Genomic DNA, 17500 nt, shown 5'->3' on the forward strand with positions numbered 1-17500 from the left:
CTCGCCGTGTCAGGCGGAGAACAATCGCATGGCAACCCATAGTTTAAGTGTGCGCCTGTGTGTTTTTTCGTTGTTGGAAGTTTGGGTTTGAAAAGTTTTGGCATTTCAAAAATAGAGTCTTGGATCTCCATCGCCAGCTACATTTGAATTCTCTTATTCGACTTTTTTTTGTAAAAGCCACAGATATTCAAAACACGGGAAAATGATCAAGTGCGGCAAATTAATTACTAGGGAGCTTAAGGAGGCTCGAAAGGGTCTTCAGCTGAGCGCGCGCGCGTAAGCCACACACGCAATTCGTAAGCTGCTTGCATCAGCTTATGATTTAAATGGGTCACCAGAAATAAACAAATACCGCTAATTTCGCTTACCTTTCTCCAATTCCTATATACATGGCATATAAATAGACATCTCCTATTCACGAAAACTACGAAAATTCTACTTAAACGGTTTAATAGTTACTTAAATCCGTTTGTGTTGACCTGTAGCTCCACTCGCGCGCGGACTCGAATGAGCGGATGACGCATGCGTAAATGCTGATCTTGTAACCCCCTAATTTTTCCTGATTTGCAACTTTACTCGTTTATATCTCTGCTTCTGGACGGTGAATTTTTTTGATTTTTTGCATGTTAGCTTAGATTAATTTAAACCGTTTGTCTTTCAAATTTAAAAAAATTCTGTAGGTGAAAAAAATAATTAGAGACACAATTCCAAAAAACTTATTTTTCTGAAAAACTGACCTACAGATTTTGTTGAATTTTAAATATTTTAAAGAGTATTTCTAACATTATCTGGTAACGATGAATGGGAAAATTTCACCGTCCCGTTTCTTCTAAAAGGACCACATATGTTGATTTTAAGGCTCAAAGAAATGCCTAATATCGTTGCCATGGTAACATTATTTTGGAGGAAAAGATAATGTGAGAAATCTACGATAGGTACTTAATACCCTGGCCAAATTTCGTCTTGATATCATTGCCCTAACTGTATCTAAGGACAGAATATGCTTATTTGTTTGAAAAAAGGAGAAACTATTTCGAGCCTCCTTAAGCAACGACAACGGCGACGGCAACGAGAACGTCACAAATTTGCATATTTAGGGGGCAAAAACAATAGTTTTGCACGCCCTGCACGTGCATTTTTCAGTTTTGTCCATTTCTTTGCCGTCGTCAGCAAAACTACAACGTGAAATAGCCAAATTTGAGGTTTTATGGACAACGTCATTACTTGAGGATAAATTTTCATTTTCTGCCCTAAATTGAGCGCCGTTCCTACCAGCGTCATTTTTGAGGAACTACCACACCCCCGTCATATTAAAAAAGTTGAAATAGTAACGAAGCGATTATAATAACGCGAATTTATATTTTGAGATGACGTTCTCGTTGCCGTCGCCGTTGTCGTTGCTTAAGCTCCCTAGTAACTATTAACTTCACACCACCGACAGAGAAGAGAAAATTGTTGAGTGAGTCGGGTGCTGCTTATGTTTTCTATTTTTGGCTGGGTTAAATTGTCCGTAACTGTTTTTTCTTCTGGCAATCAACCTTTTCGTTTTCCTAAAAACTAGTCGCCTGGTAAACAGCTTTCGAGCCGTCTGGGACGACCGGACTATACCGCTAATTTCGAGCCCTGCAGCGGCACTGCAGTAATATGACTTGAAGAACAATTACAGTAGCTTACAAAGAAACGATTTCAGTTAGGTAATCAGAGTTTATAAAAGGATTCCCCTGATGAAGACACTGAAAATACTCTCGGAAGAAGGCTGAGCCAAACGTCGAACTTCAATGACACGAGACACGTCGAACTAAGTCCGAAGTTTGACTCATTAAGTACGACGAACTTTACTTGGATCGACCAACACGTTCTTTCCGTCCACCTCACTAGTTAGACGGGTAGAACGTGTGAACATCATGAGTCTGGGACAAAAGTCGGACTTCTTATGAGCCGAAGTTAACTCATAATTTTTAAAAAATGTATGATCTGTATATTTTTGCTGTCGCATTTGGTTCAACGTTTGACAGAACAATCTCAATGCAGGTCTACCCAAAACGGTTAAATTTGGATCGACCCAAACAACCATTTAGTTCAAGATTCTCATTGTGAAGTTCGACATTTGGCCGGCCAGCGCCTTTAGAGTGGAACACTGGGCGTTGAATTGCAACTCAGTTGTAATTTAATTACATTTATTTTTCTTCAAAGAGGAGTAGCATAAACCCTGTCTGTGTCAAGATTAGTCTGTTTAGGCTTTGGTTAGTGTTATGTCTGGGTTACTAGTAGCTGTTAGATTATCCTCACCAAGTAATTTTATAATAGAGGAATGACCGGTGGGCGACAATGTACAAAAATCTAAATTCATATTTTGCGATAGCGTGATCAAGAATATTTAATTTGGCATGCGTAAAAGAATAAATTGAAATTGTCGGAAGGTGGTCCGATTGCATCATTTCGAGAATTTGAGTCCCGACAGATCTCACCAGAACTTACTTTAATTAATGATCTACAATCCCATCCAAACAGATGGTGACACCAAACCACAATTAAATACAACTTTTCTCCTCCGTACCAATGTTGATCGCACAATAACTTTGGGAATTCATGGAAAAAGTCGGATCCAAATTAAACTATGATAATGTCCATAAAACAAAAGAACAAAGCGAACATAATACCTAATTAGCAAGGCCTAATCGGAATGACAATGGTTCTTTTGTCCTACCAAAAAAGTCAAAAGGACGTTTTCAACCAACCTCCAGAGATACCAATAACAATAGAGAAATGCACGACTTCTGGTGGACGAACAAAAAAAGCTAATGAAAGATCTTTTGTGTTCGTCCACAACATGGCATCGATAACGTCACGTGAAAACCTCCTACAGGATCTTTCTTCTACAACTTTGAATTGGGGGGAAGGGGTGAACTGATATGTGGCATCAAGTGTGACCGAGATTCTAGCTCTCTCGTGATTCCGCAAAAGCTCAGTGTTATAGTGCAGGCTCAACAGAAGTGTTTCTACACGGAGTCGACGGCGTGTGTAGTGCTTTCGCCGAGTAATCTGTTTCCAGAGCCAAAAGATTCTCTCTCTTTATTTTCGTGTGAGCACCATTTGCACTCGAGTATTTCCTCCAAAATATTAAAATTTCTCATGCTGAACCACTGAAGTAACTTAACTGAACACAGCATAATAAGGAAGATATCGTTGACGTTCATGTGCCAACCAGAGCCCCATTAGCTGTCAAAACAAAAGGTCCTTTGTTCCTTCGGTTGGCAGATTTGAATAACAAAAGCAATCTTTGTAAACAGATATCTTCCCTATTATAAATAATGGGTACAAACATTTTCTTCCTAGACGAAAATATAAAATCAAGATCAAAAAGACTCTGTAAATAAGGCGGCCAGAACGCCTGATACTTCATATTTACAAGCAGTGTGCAACATAAGAAGAACAGTACATATAGTAAACATTGAAAAAACTTAATCATGTCATTGACAAATTCGACTAACTCAGTGTTCTACCCAATTCAATTCCTTTGGGAATAAAACGTTTTGTCCCAGTTAAAATGTAAATGCTACATTATAATGCAAATACAATGCACAAAGAATCTTAACCCCGGTAGATCTAGGCTCGATTTCCGTCGCTCACTCTAGTTCGGGTATCCTCATTTCCCGAAACAGCGGCTGGTAATCGAGCCTACGGTAGATCTGAATTGGGTACAACACTGAGTTATGCTGTGTTTACACTCGAGCGTTTAGGTCAAGTTACTAAACCGCAGAACATTCATACATTGTTTATACTGGCTCAAATAACCCAAGTTGATCTGTCTGCAATACATTCATCAGCCAGTTAGGAACGAATTGGCGGGGAATACAAGTGCTACTGGAATTCGTGGTTTTGAGCCCGTCGAGGACCAAAATATGCTGTCGACGACATTCGTGAGTACGGTGTATCTTCCCTTGAATGAAAAAGATCATGAATCAATAAACTGATTGCGACTACATGTTCAAAGCTTTGTCAAAACGCAAATTAGAAAGCAAATTATACAGTAAAAAGAAAATAATCACTTACCTTTCGGACTGTCTGTATAAAGGATTGTAGGAGTTATTGCTTTCCATTTTCCGTATTTCAGACAGAAGTTCGACCGGCTTTTTTTAAAACCTCTAAAAAGAAAGAACAAAGTGCCACAGTCCCAAAGGACGTCTATTGTTATCGCTATTGTTTTCTTGAAACAAAGGAGTGTATGCATAATGAAGTAGGGACCTGTGCGGAAATCTTGCTAAATTTGCTCGGGCAAGTAAACTCTGTTACCGCAGTAGTAAAAAGCTCAAGTGTAAACACGGCATTAGTTAGGCGAGGCAGTGACTTGAGAATGAGAACAATCACTGACGGATGACTAATAAAGCTGTGTCGTGTTTTAAAAGCCTAACAGTGCTTCTGGATTGCAAAATTACTTAAACGTGGTGGACTCTTATGCGTAAGGTACACAAACACTGAGTCTGAGTGCTCAATTGCTTCGTTAAATACGATGATCTCTTGCCTCTGGATTTCTTCAGTTCCAATACATAAATTTCATCCATTCTTCATCAGACCGCACTCTTACCGCTTCCTCGATCATAACATTAAGGGAGCGTTCGATTGACCGTATTCCGGCATAGGAATACATGGAATAGAAGTTAGATATCCTTCACTTTTACGGTAACCCACGTGTGCGACAATTTGGTTGACCGTCCATCCGTCCATGAATGCCGAAGTGACAAGTATCACTTGGCCCGCCGTTGGCACGACCAAGGATCGGAGCGGATCGGATCGGAAACTCGTCGCCAGGATCTTCTCGGTCAGTTCGGACTAGACAGTGATATCTCCGGGTGAAGATGGCGGACAGAGAGGTAAGTTATTTAACACTGGGTCTAATTGAAGTGAGTATTTTTCCAGAGGACGCGATCAAGAAATCCTAAGAGGCAGTATGAGGAAAGGTATGATTGTGATGAATTGTTTATCAGTGCTTTACATCAATGTTTTCATGTGGGCTGGATGTTATCTGACAATCTACTAACTTCTTCGTTTACACGTTACTTGTTGATTTAGGACATACAAAACATATTTCCTATATGTACCCAAACAAAAATTATCATGAATGAAAGGTGTTTCGTTTCAAAATGAGTAAAGAAGGCTGATCAGCTCCGGGGCCAACAATGGCCTACCGGAACTGAACTGGTGTTCATATGCTGTCAGCTTTGCCTGTAACTTTAATCGAATCATAACAGCTATATCCTATTTGAATGACAGATGGAAAGTATACTTGTGCCAAATTAACTGTTTTTTAGAAATTTATTTTTTACTTAATCCTTCAAGGCTTTTTTGGCTTCGAAATGAAGGTGCACCGAATTGCGTAGAAAAGATGTTGAACTTATCACTAAAAGTGGCCAATATTGCACACTCTCGGATTTTATGTTTAGAAGTTTCACGAAAGCAAATATAACTGACTAACTGCAAAAGATGAAACTTTGTTGGAAACTAAACAGTTACTTGGTTTGTCACTTTTTGTCTAACTTGTAATCTACCTCACCTTTATACAGAGATCGAGGATTTGAGTATGACCAGCAAGAGGTAAGCTTCACATGTCATCTTTAACCAGGCTTTCAAGGGTCAGTATTTTGTGTGATGGATCGGAAATGCAAGTGCATTATATTATATAGAAGACATGTTTCCATTGTAATGTGTGCTACAATATTATTGCTTATAATAGTACAACACTTCAATCTCTTTTTAGCTAGTCAACTTCATATATCATAGTATATCCAATCATATCCCTTCAGAGTTTTGAGAAGCTTGCTATAATTGAAGTGGTTTCTATCTCCGAGTATTTACTCAGCCAGCAATACATTGCCCCTGACTGTTTTCAAAGAAAGTGCACCTAACCCCTTTAATTTTACTTTTGTTTCATAAATAATCGCATTGTCCAAGCTGTGTACAGAGTTTACTTGAGTAAAAGTGCCTCCTGACTCAAAATAGCAAATACAAGCCTGCTTTCCCTCTCCCCCCACCACTTTCTCATATAATTGTAAAATAATGTGGAAGGGATACAAGGAAAAACTGTATCAGTCGTCATCTTAAGCTGCAACTATTCAGACATCAGTACAGGGGAATCATTTGATGTTTTGGTTAAAGTGGATAGTGTTGTATTTTTTTGTTGTTGCATGCAATGGTTAGTCAAAGTTTGTATAGTACCTTTAAAGAAAAACTTTATTGAGCACCATCCTCCCACCACCCCGATTGAGCAGCCTCCTTCAGCCCCCCTCCTCCGCCTCTCTTTTGCTTGAGATAATATGCATTTTGACGATTAACTGAGGAAATAGGGCATTGGAAAAGGAAGATAACAAAAAGTCTGATCAAAGAATGATCTAGAGCGAACCAGTGTTCTGACCTTAATTCAAGACTAATTAGTTCATTTACATATCTTTGCTATTCTCTACCCACTTGTCTTTTGGTCACAGCAGTTCACAAGTATTATAACAGACCAATAGACCAATTTCGATATATCAAAATTCAGTCCTAAACAAAAGGCATCACCTGGAGGCTCTGGGGAATAAATATAACGATTTGTATGAGTTTATTCCCCAGAGCCTCGAAACTATGCCTTTTGTTTCGGACTGTATGTTAATATATCAAAACAGATCTATGTCGATATATTAAATTTCAGCTTAAAACGATAAACATAATTTCGAGGCTCTGGGAAATAAAATGAGGAATTGAATGGGTTCTTTCCCCAGAGCATTAAGGTGATTTCCTTTGCCTAAGACTGAATTTTATCGAATTTGTCTATTGTTAAGTTAGAAGTTTTAATAATCAAACCAAAAAAATCCAAAGTTCATCTCAGGTACCACTCTGTTTTTCAACCAGGAACCCCGGGCCAGGCTCTCTCTCTCTCTCTTCTCTTCTCTTCTCTTCTCTTCCCTTTTGTGTTAAGAGTACAGACCCTGGTTGCACCTGTTCACGTGACTTCCCATGAAGCCAGGACAAAGTGCTCCCTAGTTCTGGTAGGCTCACTCTGTGTTGTATTTTTAATTGAATGACGACTTTCAAATATATGTGGACAAATTCAAATATCTGGGAATAACTGCTAAAGGCTGAAGGGAGTGTTTTTTTTTTGTGAAAATCAGCCGTCCAAAATTAGATGACAAACATATGAGATCTTGTTAATCATGAACGCTCTTCTTCCATCGAAAAGAACCGAAATCCGCATGTGTACTGTATAAAGCCTTGGTTTCACCAGATCAAAAGCTCTGTTAAGTTTGTCAAAAACTTACGGTCCAGTTCACTATACTTTAAACATTACTACCTCTCCCTCACAGCAAATATTTTACCACCCCGGCCAGATTTTGGATGGTCACGTGATCAGGACCAACCTGCATGGGTCTCTACTACAGACGACAAGAGAGGAGAAGAGGACGAGTCTCAGTTCGAAGCTGAAATAACGGCACTATTCCCATTCTCCCTGACTGTGGTTTTCCTCGTGGCACTTTATCTTCGGTTGTTTTGAGATCCTGAGTGATGATATTTCCCGCACTAAAGTCCAGTGCCGTACCAACGGCAGAAAGCAACGTAAATAAGGTTGTAAAAGTTAATAAGACATAATGAAAACTAAGCCTGGTTTTCTTTCGAAGGTCGTTGATCTAACTCTGTCAGACAGTAGTCCGGAAAAAAACCGCCCTTTAAAAATGGAGACGCTTAGCCTATGAATCCGGTAGCTCAAGTGACGACCCTTGTCTAAGTCCTCTGAGGGGTGGCGGGGATTTCTACAATGGTAACAAAAGCATCCCAATCTTCACAAGACCCAAGACAACTTTTACCACTGAAGGAATGGTACAAATATTGTTTAACGCAACGAACGATGCTGTGAAATGTACTGCGTGTCCCAAGCAAGTTCAGATGAACGCTGTTTTCCTCATTAATTTACGATGCATTCCGCTGGACTACCTTCGAGAAGATGGATTGCCACAATATGACAACTATGGTGGTAAAAGCACCATAACTATTGATGAAGAGGATGACGACAATGGCGAATTGAAAGTGGCTGTTATCAGCTGTGAGCAAGCTAAGCTAGGTGTTATTACCTGGAGCGTTTATACCACAGCTGGAATGTTGAACAGAAGAACAAGTTTCATAGGCGAATCATGCATGTAAAAGCCGAAAATGGTGCAATCGTCAACAATGTAGCATGCGTTCAGTTCATTTACGATAAAGAAGAGATGAAATTTGCGATGAAGCCTCATAAGAGTTCCAAGAATGGTAGAGGCACGCCATACACGAGAACAAAGCCATCAATTGTGCGAAATCTTGATCGTAAGCTGACAACGGTAGGACCAAAAGATGCAGTGTGGCAACACAAGAATTGGGTGGAAGTCCAAGCCAAGTTAATCTTTGTAGTATTTTTGTTTCAACCGAGAATATTTTGTCCTCCAAAGAGATTTCCGTAATTAAAAGCCGCTGGAAAAGAATACAGATTCCTATATTTATTGCAGGTAGAATAACCTAGGATAGATCAGCAAGGAAGGGTGGGGGGGGGGGGGGGGCAATTTTCTCGCCTATAATTTGCAATCGAAACCTTTTAAAGCAGTTGAAAACTAAGAAAAATACAAGGGCTTGCATGAAATATTATTGAGGCGTGACATGTAGGCAAATTCAAAATCGTCCTATACAAGTCTTCCTTAATAGTTTCTATCTTCCATAACAACGGCTGTCTAAGCGATATAAGCCTGAAAAATACAGCTCAGATTTTTAATCCGCTTTAATCATTTCTGGGAAAATAATTTGCAAAAAGGCCTATTAAGTTCGTCTTAGTGAGTTCCCCAGAAGAAAGTAATTTCATTCATTCATCAAAGAATGTGCCGAGATAGTTCATAGTAAAAGAAACTGTACTCTCCCAGTCGAAAAACGTTTCCTTAGTCTGCATCTACTCCGTACTGCGCAGTCTTAGCACTTTACTATTTGCTTTTAAACATTGGAAGGCCTCACTCGATGGAATTCGAATTTTAATTCGTTTGAACCACTTCCCTGAACTTGTAAGCATTTCAAGGTCCTTTTTCCATCCGTCATTTCAACCTTGCGCTTCATCTACTGATATTGCCGCGAAAGAATCCTAAAGCTTCGGATGCACAATGGCGATTGAAAAACTTGCAAAATGGTAAAAATGGTCACGTCTTACATGACAGAAAACATAAACTATCGGGCATGCGTAAATACCAGTTTCGGCTTAGATGGTTCGGTTAAATGTTGTTAATTATAATATTATAGAGATCCATCTGTAAAGCAATTTCAAATTTCCAATGCGGTTTGTAATGGTACAGATGACCTTTATCCGGGCATAACAGTAAAGACTAGTTGTTGTTCACCATGTGCTTGAATGAAAGTCACTAGCGTAGACCATGCATGACACAAAGAAAATATGAGCTTTAATATTTGTTGTTTCTCGAGAGTTTTTGGGCTGATTTAGCAAAAGAAAGGTAACGTCAGTTGGCGAAGGGAGAGCTCACACAATAGTTTGCATTCTACTCTAATATGACCTAATATGGATATTTTCGCTGCGTGTGCAATCGTCAACTGATATTCCCGCTCTGCTTCTAAATCAGGCTATTGCACAACGAGAAGAAGGCCGTTGCGTACGCAGTGAATTCGCTTATTGAAGACAATTCGTTACACCGTATCTTTCCTGTTAATAATTTCGCTTCGGAATTTGTGATCACCTATAAAAAAAAACCATATCGATGTGTCAATAAATGAGGAGAGCACTACACAAGAGAGAAAGGCAGAGAATTCGACTTCTCCTCTCCAGTCCGGTCCGATCGGGGTTTTGCCAATGGCCCACTTGACCATGTCGGAAGCTGACGTTTAGAGCTCATCGATGTCAGTTGTTTTTTTAGTTGACCGCTGACCAGGCACTAGGTTTCGATTGGATTGCAGGCTCAATCCTGTTTGTAAGAGTAAGGATGCATTAATCGATTGACAGGAGCCAATGGGCTCCTGTCGATTGACCGTATTCCGGAATAGGAAGACAAGGAATAGAAGTAAGAAATCCTTCACTTGTACGGAGATTCACATTAAAATTGTCAAACACTTGATAAAATGCTATTTTAAAACATAGAGGATATTACATGGCCGCTTGGAGATACAACATTTCTCTTCGAGTGTTGAAATATTTTCAAAACGAGAAGAGAAATTTGGTATCTCCAAGCGGCCATGTAATATTCTATTTATTATATAAACACCAATGAAATAATAAATCATTTCACGAAAGGCATCGAAAGGCGCGATTTTTGATATGTAACCAACAACAAAGATCTTTTCATGCACGTGTAAAAATAACATGTTATCTTCACGTGTGAAGATATCATGTTTTCGCGCGAAAGCTGACTTGGTATTTCACTGGTGTATATATAATGAAGGTCTTTATTATTCTTGCCGCTTCAAAACGTACTGTTTCAAATCATCACTGCACGTATTCTTCGGCTTCCAGATAGACGGCGAGCAGTCTCTTCTTCGATCTAAAAACGCGTACGTTGAACTTTCAAAAAAGCTGAAGCTGCGAGTCGCAAATACCGCGGGCGAACCGCAGTTTATGCCATTTTGAAAGTTAAACGTTTCAACGATTTTAGTGCAAAAGAGAGACTTCTCGCGGTGTAGCTTCCAGATGGCTTCATAATGCGCGTGCGCGTGTGCACTAAGTCTCTCAATGACGCACCCATGTCCGTATCCATAGTAACAACTGCAGCGCGCAGCCTGGGACTAAATACAAGCCCTCTCAAATGTTGGGGTCAAATTAATGTTGATATGTGTTGAAAGCGTTTGCCACCCCAGCAGTCAACATGGTTCACCACTTGAAAATGGAACGGATGCAAAGGTTGAAGCCGTTCACCCGGGCCATAATACTTGTTGGTACTAATTTATTCCAACGATGAGGTTTGGCAATACACCTTATTCCAAAATGGCCGCTGATTTATGCACATACAAATCATTGTTGCCCTTGTTGCCTCGTTCAAGATAAAATATTCTTTTAAATTTTAAGCTTAAGAACAAGGCATCAAGGGCTAATTTGAATAAAAACAAAAGTATATTTAAATGGCGGCCATTTTGGAATAAGGTATATAAATAGTAACGATAAGGTAACGATTTCACTTTTAAAAAACTCAGTGGTGGAGCTGTGCGCACCACTATCGCACGGCGATGGGTTCGAGACTTAGCCTGTTCAAGCATGGATTTGTTATGTATCTCTGCTGCCGTTCCAGCCGCTTCCTTAACTCTTGAGAGAATTTCGTAGATATTCTTGTTCTTCGGGCCATTTAAGTTCGATCAAAAACAACACACAAATAGTGGTAAGAAACATAGTGAAACGCAAATTAATTAATAGCTTGACGTTTCGAATGGTACAACCGTTCATCTTCAGAAGCAATATTTCGTTAGGAAATACGAAACTGTATTTAAATCTACGAGAACTGGGTCTTAGCAGAGGTGGTGTACAAAGCATGCTATAGCATGCCACTTGCATTGACAAAATCTCTGGAAACTTTTTGAAAATTGCGGCTTACGCTATTTCTCCACCATTAACATTTATAAATATTCAATAACGCCATCGTCTTGTGCAGCTTCCCTTACTATTGGACAATTTCCTGGGTCTCTCCTCTTTTCAGAAAAAGGCCAAAAACTGCACCCGATAATTACAGACCGATCTCCATCTTGACAGTCACTTAAGAAAAATAATGGAAAATTTATCTACGAGCAAATATATGACTACCTTACTCTCATAAGTTCTTTCGGATCATCAATTCAGCTTTCGCAGACTTCAATCCGGACTGCTGTAGCTTTCCTAGAGAGCTCAAACAGCTGGTATGTTAATATGGATAGAAAAATGTCTTTGTTCTTGGACTTTAAAAAGCATTTGATGCCAAGAATCATAAGATTCTTTTGCGCAAGATTGAACTATATGGTATCACTGGGAGTGCCCTTACATATGAAATCGTATCTAACTGACCGCAAGCAAAGATGTCAGCTAAATGATACGATGTTGCCCGAAGTACAAATTACCTGTGGTATTCTTCAAGGATCTATCTATTCTTGGCCCTCTTAGCTTTTCTTCCTCTTATACGTAAATGATTTACCAGATTGTGTAAGGCAGGCTACTCCACGGTTGTTGGCCGATACAAATCTTACGGTTTCTGGTAATGCGTTAGAGGAGATTGAGTTGGCCATCAATAGTGATCTTGTCACTCTGAAAGAGTGGCTCTTGGCAAACAAGTTAACTCTAAATGTAGCAAAAACAGAATTTATGCTGATTTGTTCCATCTACAAGACAAGAAACCTACAGTTTCAACCTTGTATTGAAATAAATGAGGAAAATCTTAAACACGTTTAGCATAGTAGGGTTCTTGGCATAGTAATCGATCAGGATCTATCTTGGGACAAGCACATTAGAATGTCGCCAAAAGAGTTAGCTTAGGAATAGGAGGCGAATTTCGGAGTTTGCTGAGAGAGACACTCTGGTATCAATATAAAGTGCTTTAACCCAGCCATACATTAGCTACTGTATTGAGGTATGGGACTGACCCTAGTGAAGGGGCTCTCCAAGGCTCCAGAAACTACGAATTTCAGACTAGATCAGCTCGACTGATAATGAATCTATCCAATCACACTCCTGCCACCGAGGCTTTAGGTCTCTTAAAGCGCCCCTTTGACCAAAAATCAATTTTTATTTTTATTTCGATTTCAAAACTGTGCTAACTAAACACTAAGCAACCAAAGTTTTAAGAGATGATTTAATGAAGACACCTGTTCATTCAACTGGAATTTTCCTATTTAATAGTCTGCCATTACTTTAAGTTCTTGAGAGAGCTGGATCGAGGAGAAAATGACGTCAAAGGCTCACTAGTTTTATGAATGCAATGCGTGTGTACACCGCTGAATTAATATGCAGCACGGGAGATTTGGGCTTTCAGACTGGATCGAGGAGAAAATGACGTCAAAGGCTCACTAGTTTTATGAATGCAATGCGTGTGTACACCGCTGAATTAATATGCAGCACGGGAGATTTGGACTTTCAGACTTAAAAACTCGCGTTTTGCATATATAATAAGCAGTATTCACATGCTGAAATTTTAAGCTAGTGAGCCTTTGACGTCACTTTCCCCTGGATCCAACCCTCTGAGGTTAAACCGGTCAGTTTTGAACGTGAGTAATGGCGGAACGTGAAATCCAAAACTTACACTCAAAGTAAACGGCCTTTGCATAAGCCCAGGTGTTAAGCAAACACAGTTTCAAAATCTGAAGAAAAAAAGGAAGTGATTTTCTTTTTTATCACAGGGGCACTTTAAGCCAGGTTTACACTACAGAACATTTCTGGCACGGGTCCCAAAAAAAAGGTTCGGCTCAGATAAATTTGCAGTGAAAACAACTTGTCCGCACCAAATTTCATCTGTGCCGAACCAAAATTTTTACCCGTGCTGGGACCTTACTGATCTTTTCATAAGTTAGAATGATATTAAAACACATTATAACCTTAGGGGATCCACCCCCTCACTGCAGACACTGACACCGCTACCCAAAACTGAATCTATATAAAAAGTTTTTCCCATAGTGGACCAAAATTGTGGAACTCGCTTTCTTTTACACTTCATGAATCTGAAACACTCCCAATCTTCAATAGTAAAATAAATTCGCACTCTTTTTTAACACTTTTGCTCGTCTCCTACTTGGCTTTGGAGAAAGTAGAGATATTTTAGTGAATACCATTATATTAGCTGATAATTTATAGTAAGTATCAGAAATTTTAGCAAACTGTAAATAATTGTAAATAGTCTTACGTTTTTAGATTTGCTCATTTTAGTGTAACCACACGCCCCTTGTGAAAATCAGCTTTCAGGGACATTAAGTTGACTGGGCAAGCGTGTATAAATAAACGTTTTTTTACTATACTGTTCTGTACTGACAGTTTATTTCTAGGTAAAACCAAAAGGCGATCAGAAGACCGAAAGATAGATAATTTTCGGGCTCTCACAAATGCAAGCGGGGTCAAGACTTCTGCAATTTTGTGAACATACGGGTCATAACATCAGATGGGATCACTTTTAAGTTAATTTTTATCTAACGGTCGTTCTGGTCTACATTGTAAAATCAAAGAAACTCTGTTGACTCAGGAACTTAAGCCTTCACTTAATGACAAAGACAGAGAAAAACTCCTATTTTAATTATCAAATGTCACTGCTGACCAAATAGATTTTCTCTTTATATAGCTTCCAGTTTTCCACTAGATTTAAATATAGTTTTGTTGTTGCTTCTGATGATGAATGTTGCAGCATTCGAAACGTCAAGCTATTAAAGGCCAACTTCAACCGACAGGCATATCGTGCCGTGGAACAATCTTCATATTTGAAAGTCCCGTCAAAGCTGAATTTCATCCAATCCGATCGCTGCGTTAAACAATGCGAATTTCCATAACAAAAACAAAGGGTCGAAAAGCCTGTCAGTTGAAGGCGTGCCTTTAAAAAGCGTTTTACTACGTTTGTTACCGCTGTTTGTATGTTGTTCTTGGGAGAATATTTATTGTTCCTGTAGGGTTTCCACCTGTCGAGGAGGCATCTAGGCTCGATTTCCGCCGCTCACTCGAGTTTGGGTATCCTCCCCGAGAAGAGACGGCTGGACGCGTGAGCGATAGATTGTGTCTGTGACGTCAATTCAAAATATAATTTATGCGAAGTTAATAGTTGCGGGGAAATAGCATTAGACATCCCAAAAACACTGATTTTAAGAAAACAGAAATTACATAACAGTGCTTAAAACGTCTGTGCGAAGTTTCCAGATGATACGAGCTTGAGTTTGTGGTTAAATGATCGATGTGAGTTTGAATTCAACCGGCGAATCATCAACGAAATCTTCGGCTGCTTTAGCTCTCAGTCGACCTCATCGGTCCCCTCGTTTTGCCAGCAATAAACTCAGCAGTACTTTCAATTGATCTTGAGGAATTTTACTTGCTCTTACATTAGCGAAGTATGAGGAGAAAATTGCAATAGCAATGGATTTGAAAACCGTATTTTGACCTTGGCGCCAACTGGAAAATCAGTGAAGTTTGCGAACTCAGGTGGTAGAAAACGACACAATTCCCATTCTCCAGCTTCTCGAACACTTTTCAATGTCGCAATCTTGGATGGTTCCTATCTTAAATCACTGTAAACCTCGAACAGGCCGGGTCAAAGAATACCTTCGCAGCCAAAACATATAATTTATGCCAGACGGATTTGTGTAGGCGAGTTTCTGATTCGCGGAGATTAACAATGGCTCACCTCACGCGTCCAGCCGAGATTTCGGGAGTGAGCGCTGGCTTATTTCCCGAAACAGCGGCTGGTAATCGAGCCTAGGAGGCATCCTGGGATTCATAAATGCAGGTTTTAGGGGAAAATCCAATCTCGACCCCAGAGCTCTTCTCTTGACTGAGGGAGAGAAGAGCTCGGGGGAACCTTGAAGCAAAGTGCCTTCTCATTGGTTTTCGTGAAGAACAATCAAAAGCGTCTCTAATTGGTGAGTTCATGTTAGCACGAGAAGTGAGCAGGCGCCGTAGGGTTCAAATAGCCACTTTTTGGCTATGGGAGCCCTACTGCGCATGTTCTCCTACACAGAGTTTCCCAGAGCCTTGGGTCGATCCGAGGCTCTGGTGACGAGAATGGAAGATTTTTAGCTCCGGTGTGTTGTTCGGAGACAGCAGTGAAACTAGAGTATTTTTTCCGCTCATTTGGGAAAATATTCATTCTAGCCAACAGCTAAATCGATCAAAACTACGTAGGAGCATAGCCTTGAAATACTGGATACAAACAGCTGATTTCCGAGACAATACAGCTATACTGAAACGAAGTAAAATGTCAACACTTCTTTTTTACAGGGTAGTAATCACAGAAAAAAAAACTATTCTCTTTCCAACGTAAACATAGTGGCTTCATAGCTCAGTTAGTTAGAGCGTCGCATCGGCATCGCGAGGTCACGGGTTCAAACCCCGTTTGAAGTCCTGGATTTTTCAGCATTCTCTACGCAATTGCTAATTGCTCCTATATTGTAGTAGTAGCTTTCCTTCAAATACCAGTTGGCTCAACACCAAACAGACCTACAAATTCTGGACGTGCCTCACTTTACAAAAACACCGCTGCTCTAATGAACCGTTTAGTGGAAAGTAAGCAATACGAAGAACAATAATATGACAATACATGTAACCAAGAATGTTAAATGGGGTTGGGTCGTGGAACAACAGATAAGTGAAAAACCTTCCTGTACGTCAACTCGCACCAAGGAGAAAAACCACGGGCTGGCTGAACCCCACAAAAAGGTCTCCTGGGTTACACCGACAAGGTCAGCAGCACGGATATTCAGCATGAATACAGTAGCCGGTGGAAATATGTCGGGTTTATGGGAGCAACATTTCAATGTATTTTGACCGTACATTTTTTATTAACAACAAAGTTAATTCAGAATAAATAATGAAAATTAAACTATTTGAAAGTTTTCTTGACAGATTATTATTATTATAGACGTTGTCTACAAGACTACCGCCATAAGAAATTTCAACAAGTATGGTAATGTGGTCTCTTATTGTTCTTGATGCACACCAGTGGCGAAGCTGCAAGAAGAGCGGGCCGGCTTTGTCGCTCGTGTGGTACTCGCGGTTTTACAACACTGGACAATCACGGCCTTTTGAGACTAAAACTTAAGTTGAGGGCAGCTGAAACGAGGGATTGTGTAATCCACTGAGGAACCGAACCGCAGTGGCCAACTCGAAAGCCTCAGCTCCTTTGGCCACTGTGCACCCACACTGGAAAAAATCTATATTTATCCTCAGTTTTCCTAATGTTGTACTATATACCTGTGTAATCTCTATAATTAGTTGAAATATCAATGTGTGCAATAAAGATTCCTTCCTCACATGAGACAAAGCCAAACCGTTTTAGCTAAATCCTGGATGGTAAAAGCAAAGCCTTACAGGGAAGAAATCGTTGACGTCACCTATTGTCATTAATGTGCCAACCAAAGCCTCATTGGCTGTCGAAACAAAAGATCAAAATCAAAATGTTCCTGTGGTTGGCATATTTGAATAACAAAAGCAATGTTTGTAAACAGGTATCTTCCCTATTGTTAAAAAGAACGAGTATTCGGGAGCGCATCAAATGGAAACTGGGCCTCGGAGTCAATCCTCTCTAGAGTAGACGTTTCAATAGAACGCCTCTAGAAGGGGGTTTTGAGGTTAAAAGCCCAATCAAAACAACAGAGCTATGACATTGCTATTGTTTTACTTTATATAAGCTAATAACCACGCATCACGCTGGAATTTTTTTAAGTATTTAAATTAGATAATCCTTAGGAGGACGATTTACACTATGACCGTCATTGGCAAACGTCGAACACAAATTTGTCCATTAGGATGCAGAACAAGGCCCAGGACGGGAAAAGAAAGCCGAAGGAAAACGAGGAAGTAGCTGCCTTTAGTTCG

At 39.9% G+C, this 17500-nt stretch overlaps 1 protein-coding gene and 2 long non-coding RNA genes across 3 annotated transcripts in view; 1 reads left to right on the forward strand and 2 right to left on the reverse strand.

Moving 5' to 3' along the window:
• Positions 1-2526: 2526 nt before the first annotated feature.
• On the reverse strand, positions 2527-4701 carry LOC137969574 (uncharacterized). Its single transcript, XR_011116691.1, has 2 exons — positions 4054-4701; positions 2527-3940 (listed from the first exon to the last, which is right to left on the reverse strand). It is a non-coding gene; the product is annotated as an uncharacterized lncRNA (long non-coding RNA).
• Positions 4702-4836: 135 nt separating this feature from the next.
• On the forward strand, positions 4837-8483 carry LOC137969573 (uncharacterized). Its single transcript, XR_011116690.1, has 3 exons — positions 4837-4958; positions 5562-5592; positions 7650-8483. It is a non-coding gene; the product is annotated as an uncharacterized lncRNA (long non-coding RNA).
• A 7965-nt stretch (positions 8484-16448) lies between these two features.
• The window catches only part of LOC137969571 (uncharacterized), a 13971-nt gene continuing 12919 nt past the window's right edge, over positions 16449-17500 (reverse strand). The window contains exon 6 of the mRNA XM_068815877.1: positions 16449-17500. This exon is cut by the window's right edge and continues 76 nt beyond it. The gene's annotated coding sequence lies outside the window, so the exon portion shown is untranslated.

Source organism: Montipora foliosa, chromosome 9 (genome assembly GCF_036669935.1).
Source record: "Montipora foliosa isolate CH-2021 chromosome 9, ASM3666993v2, whole genome shotgun sequence".
Classification (NCBI taxonomy): Eukaryota; Metazoa; Cnidaria; class Anthozoa; order Scleractinia; family Acroporidae; genus Montipora; species Montipora foliosa.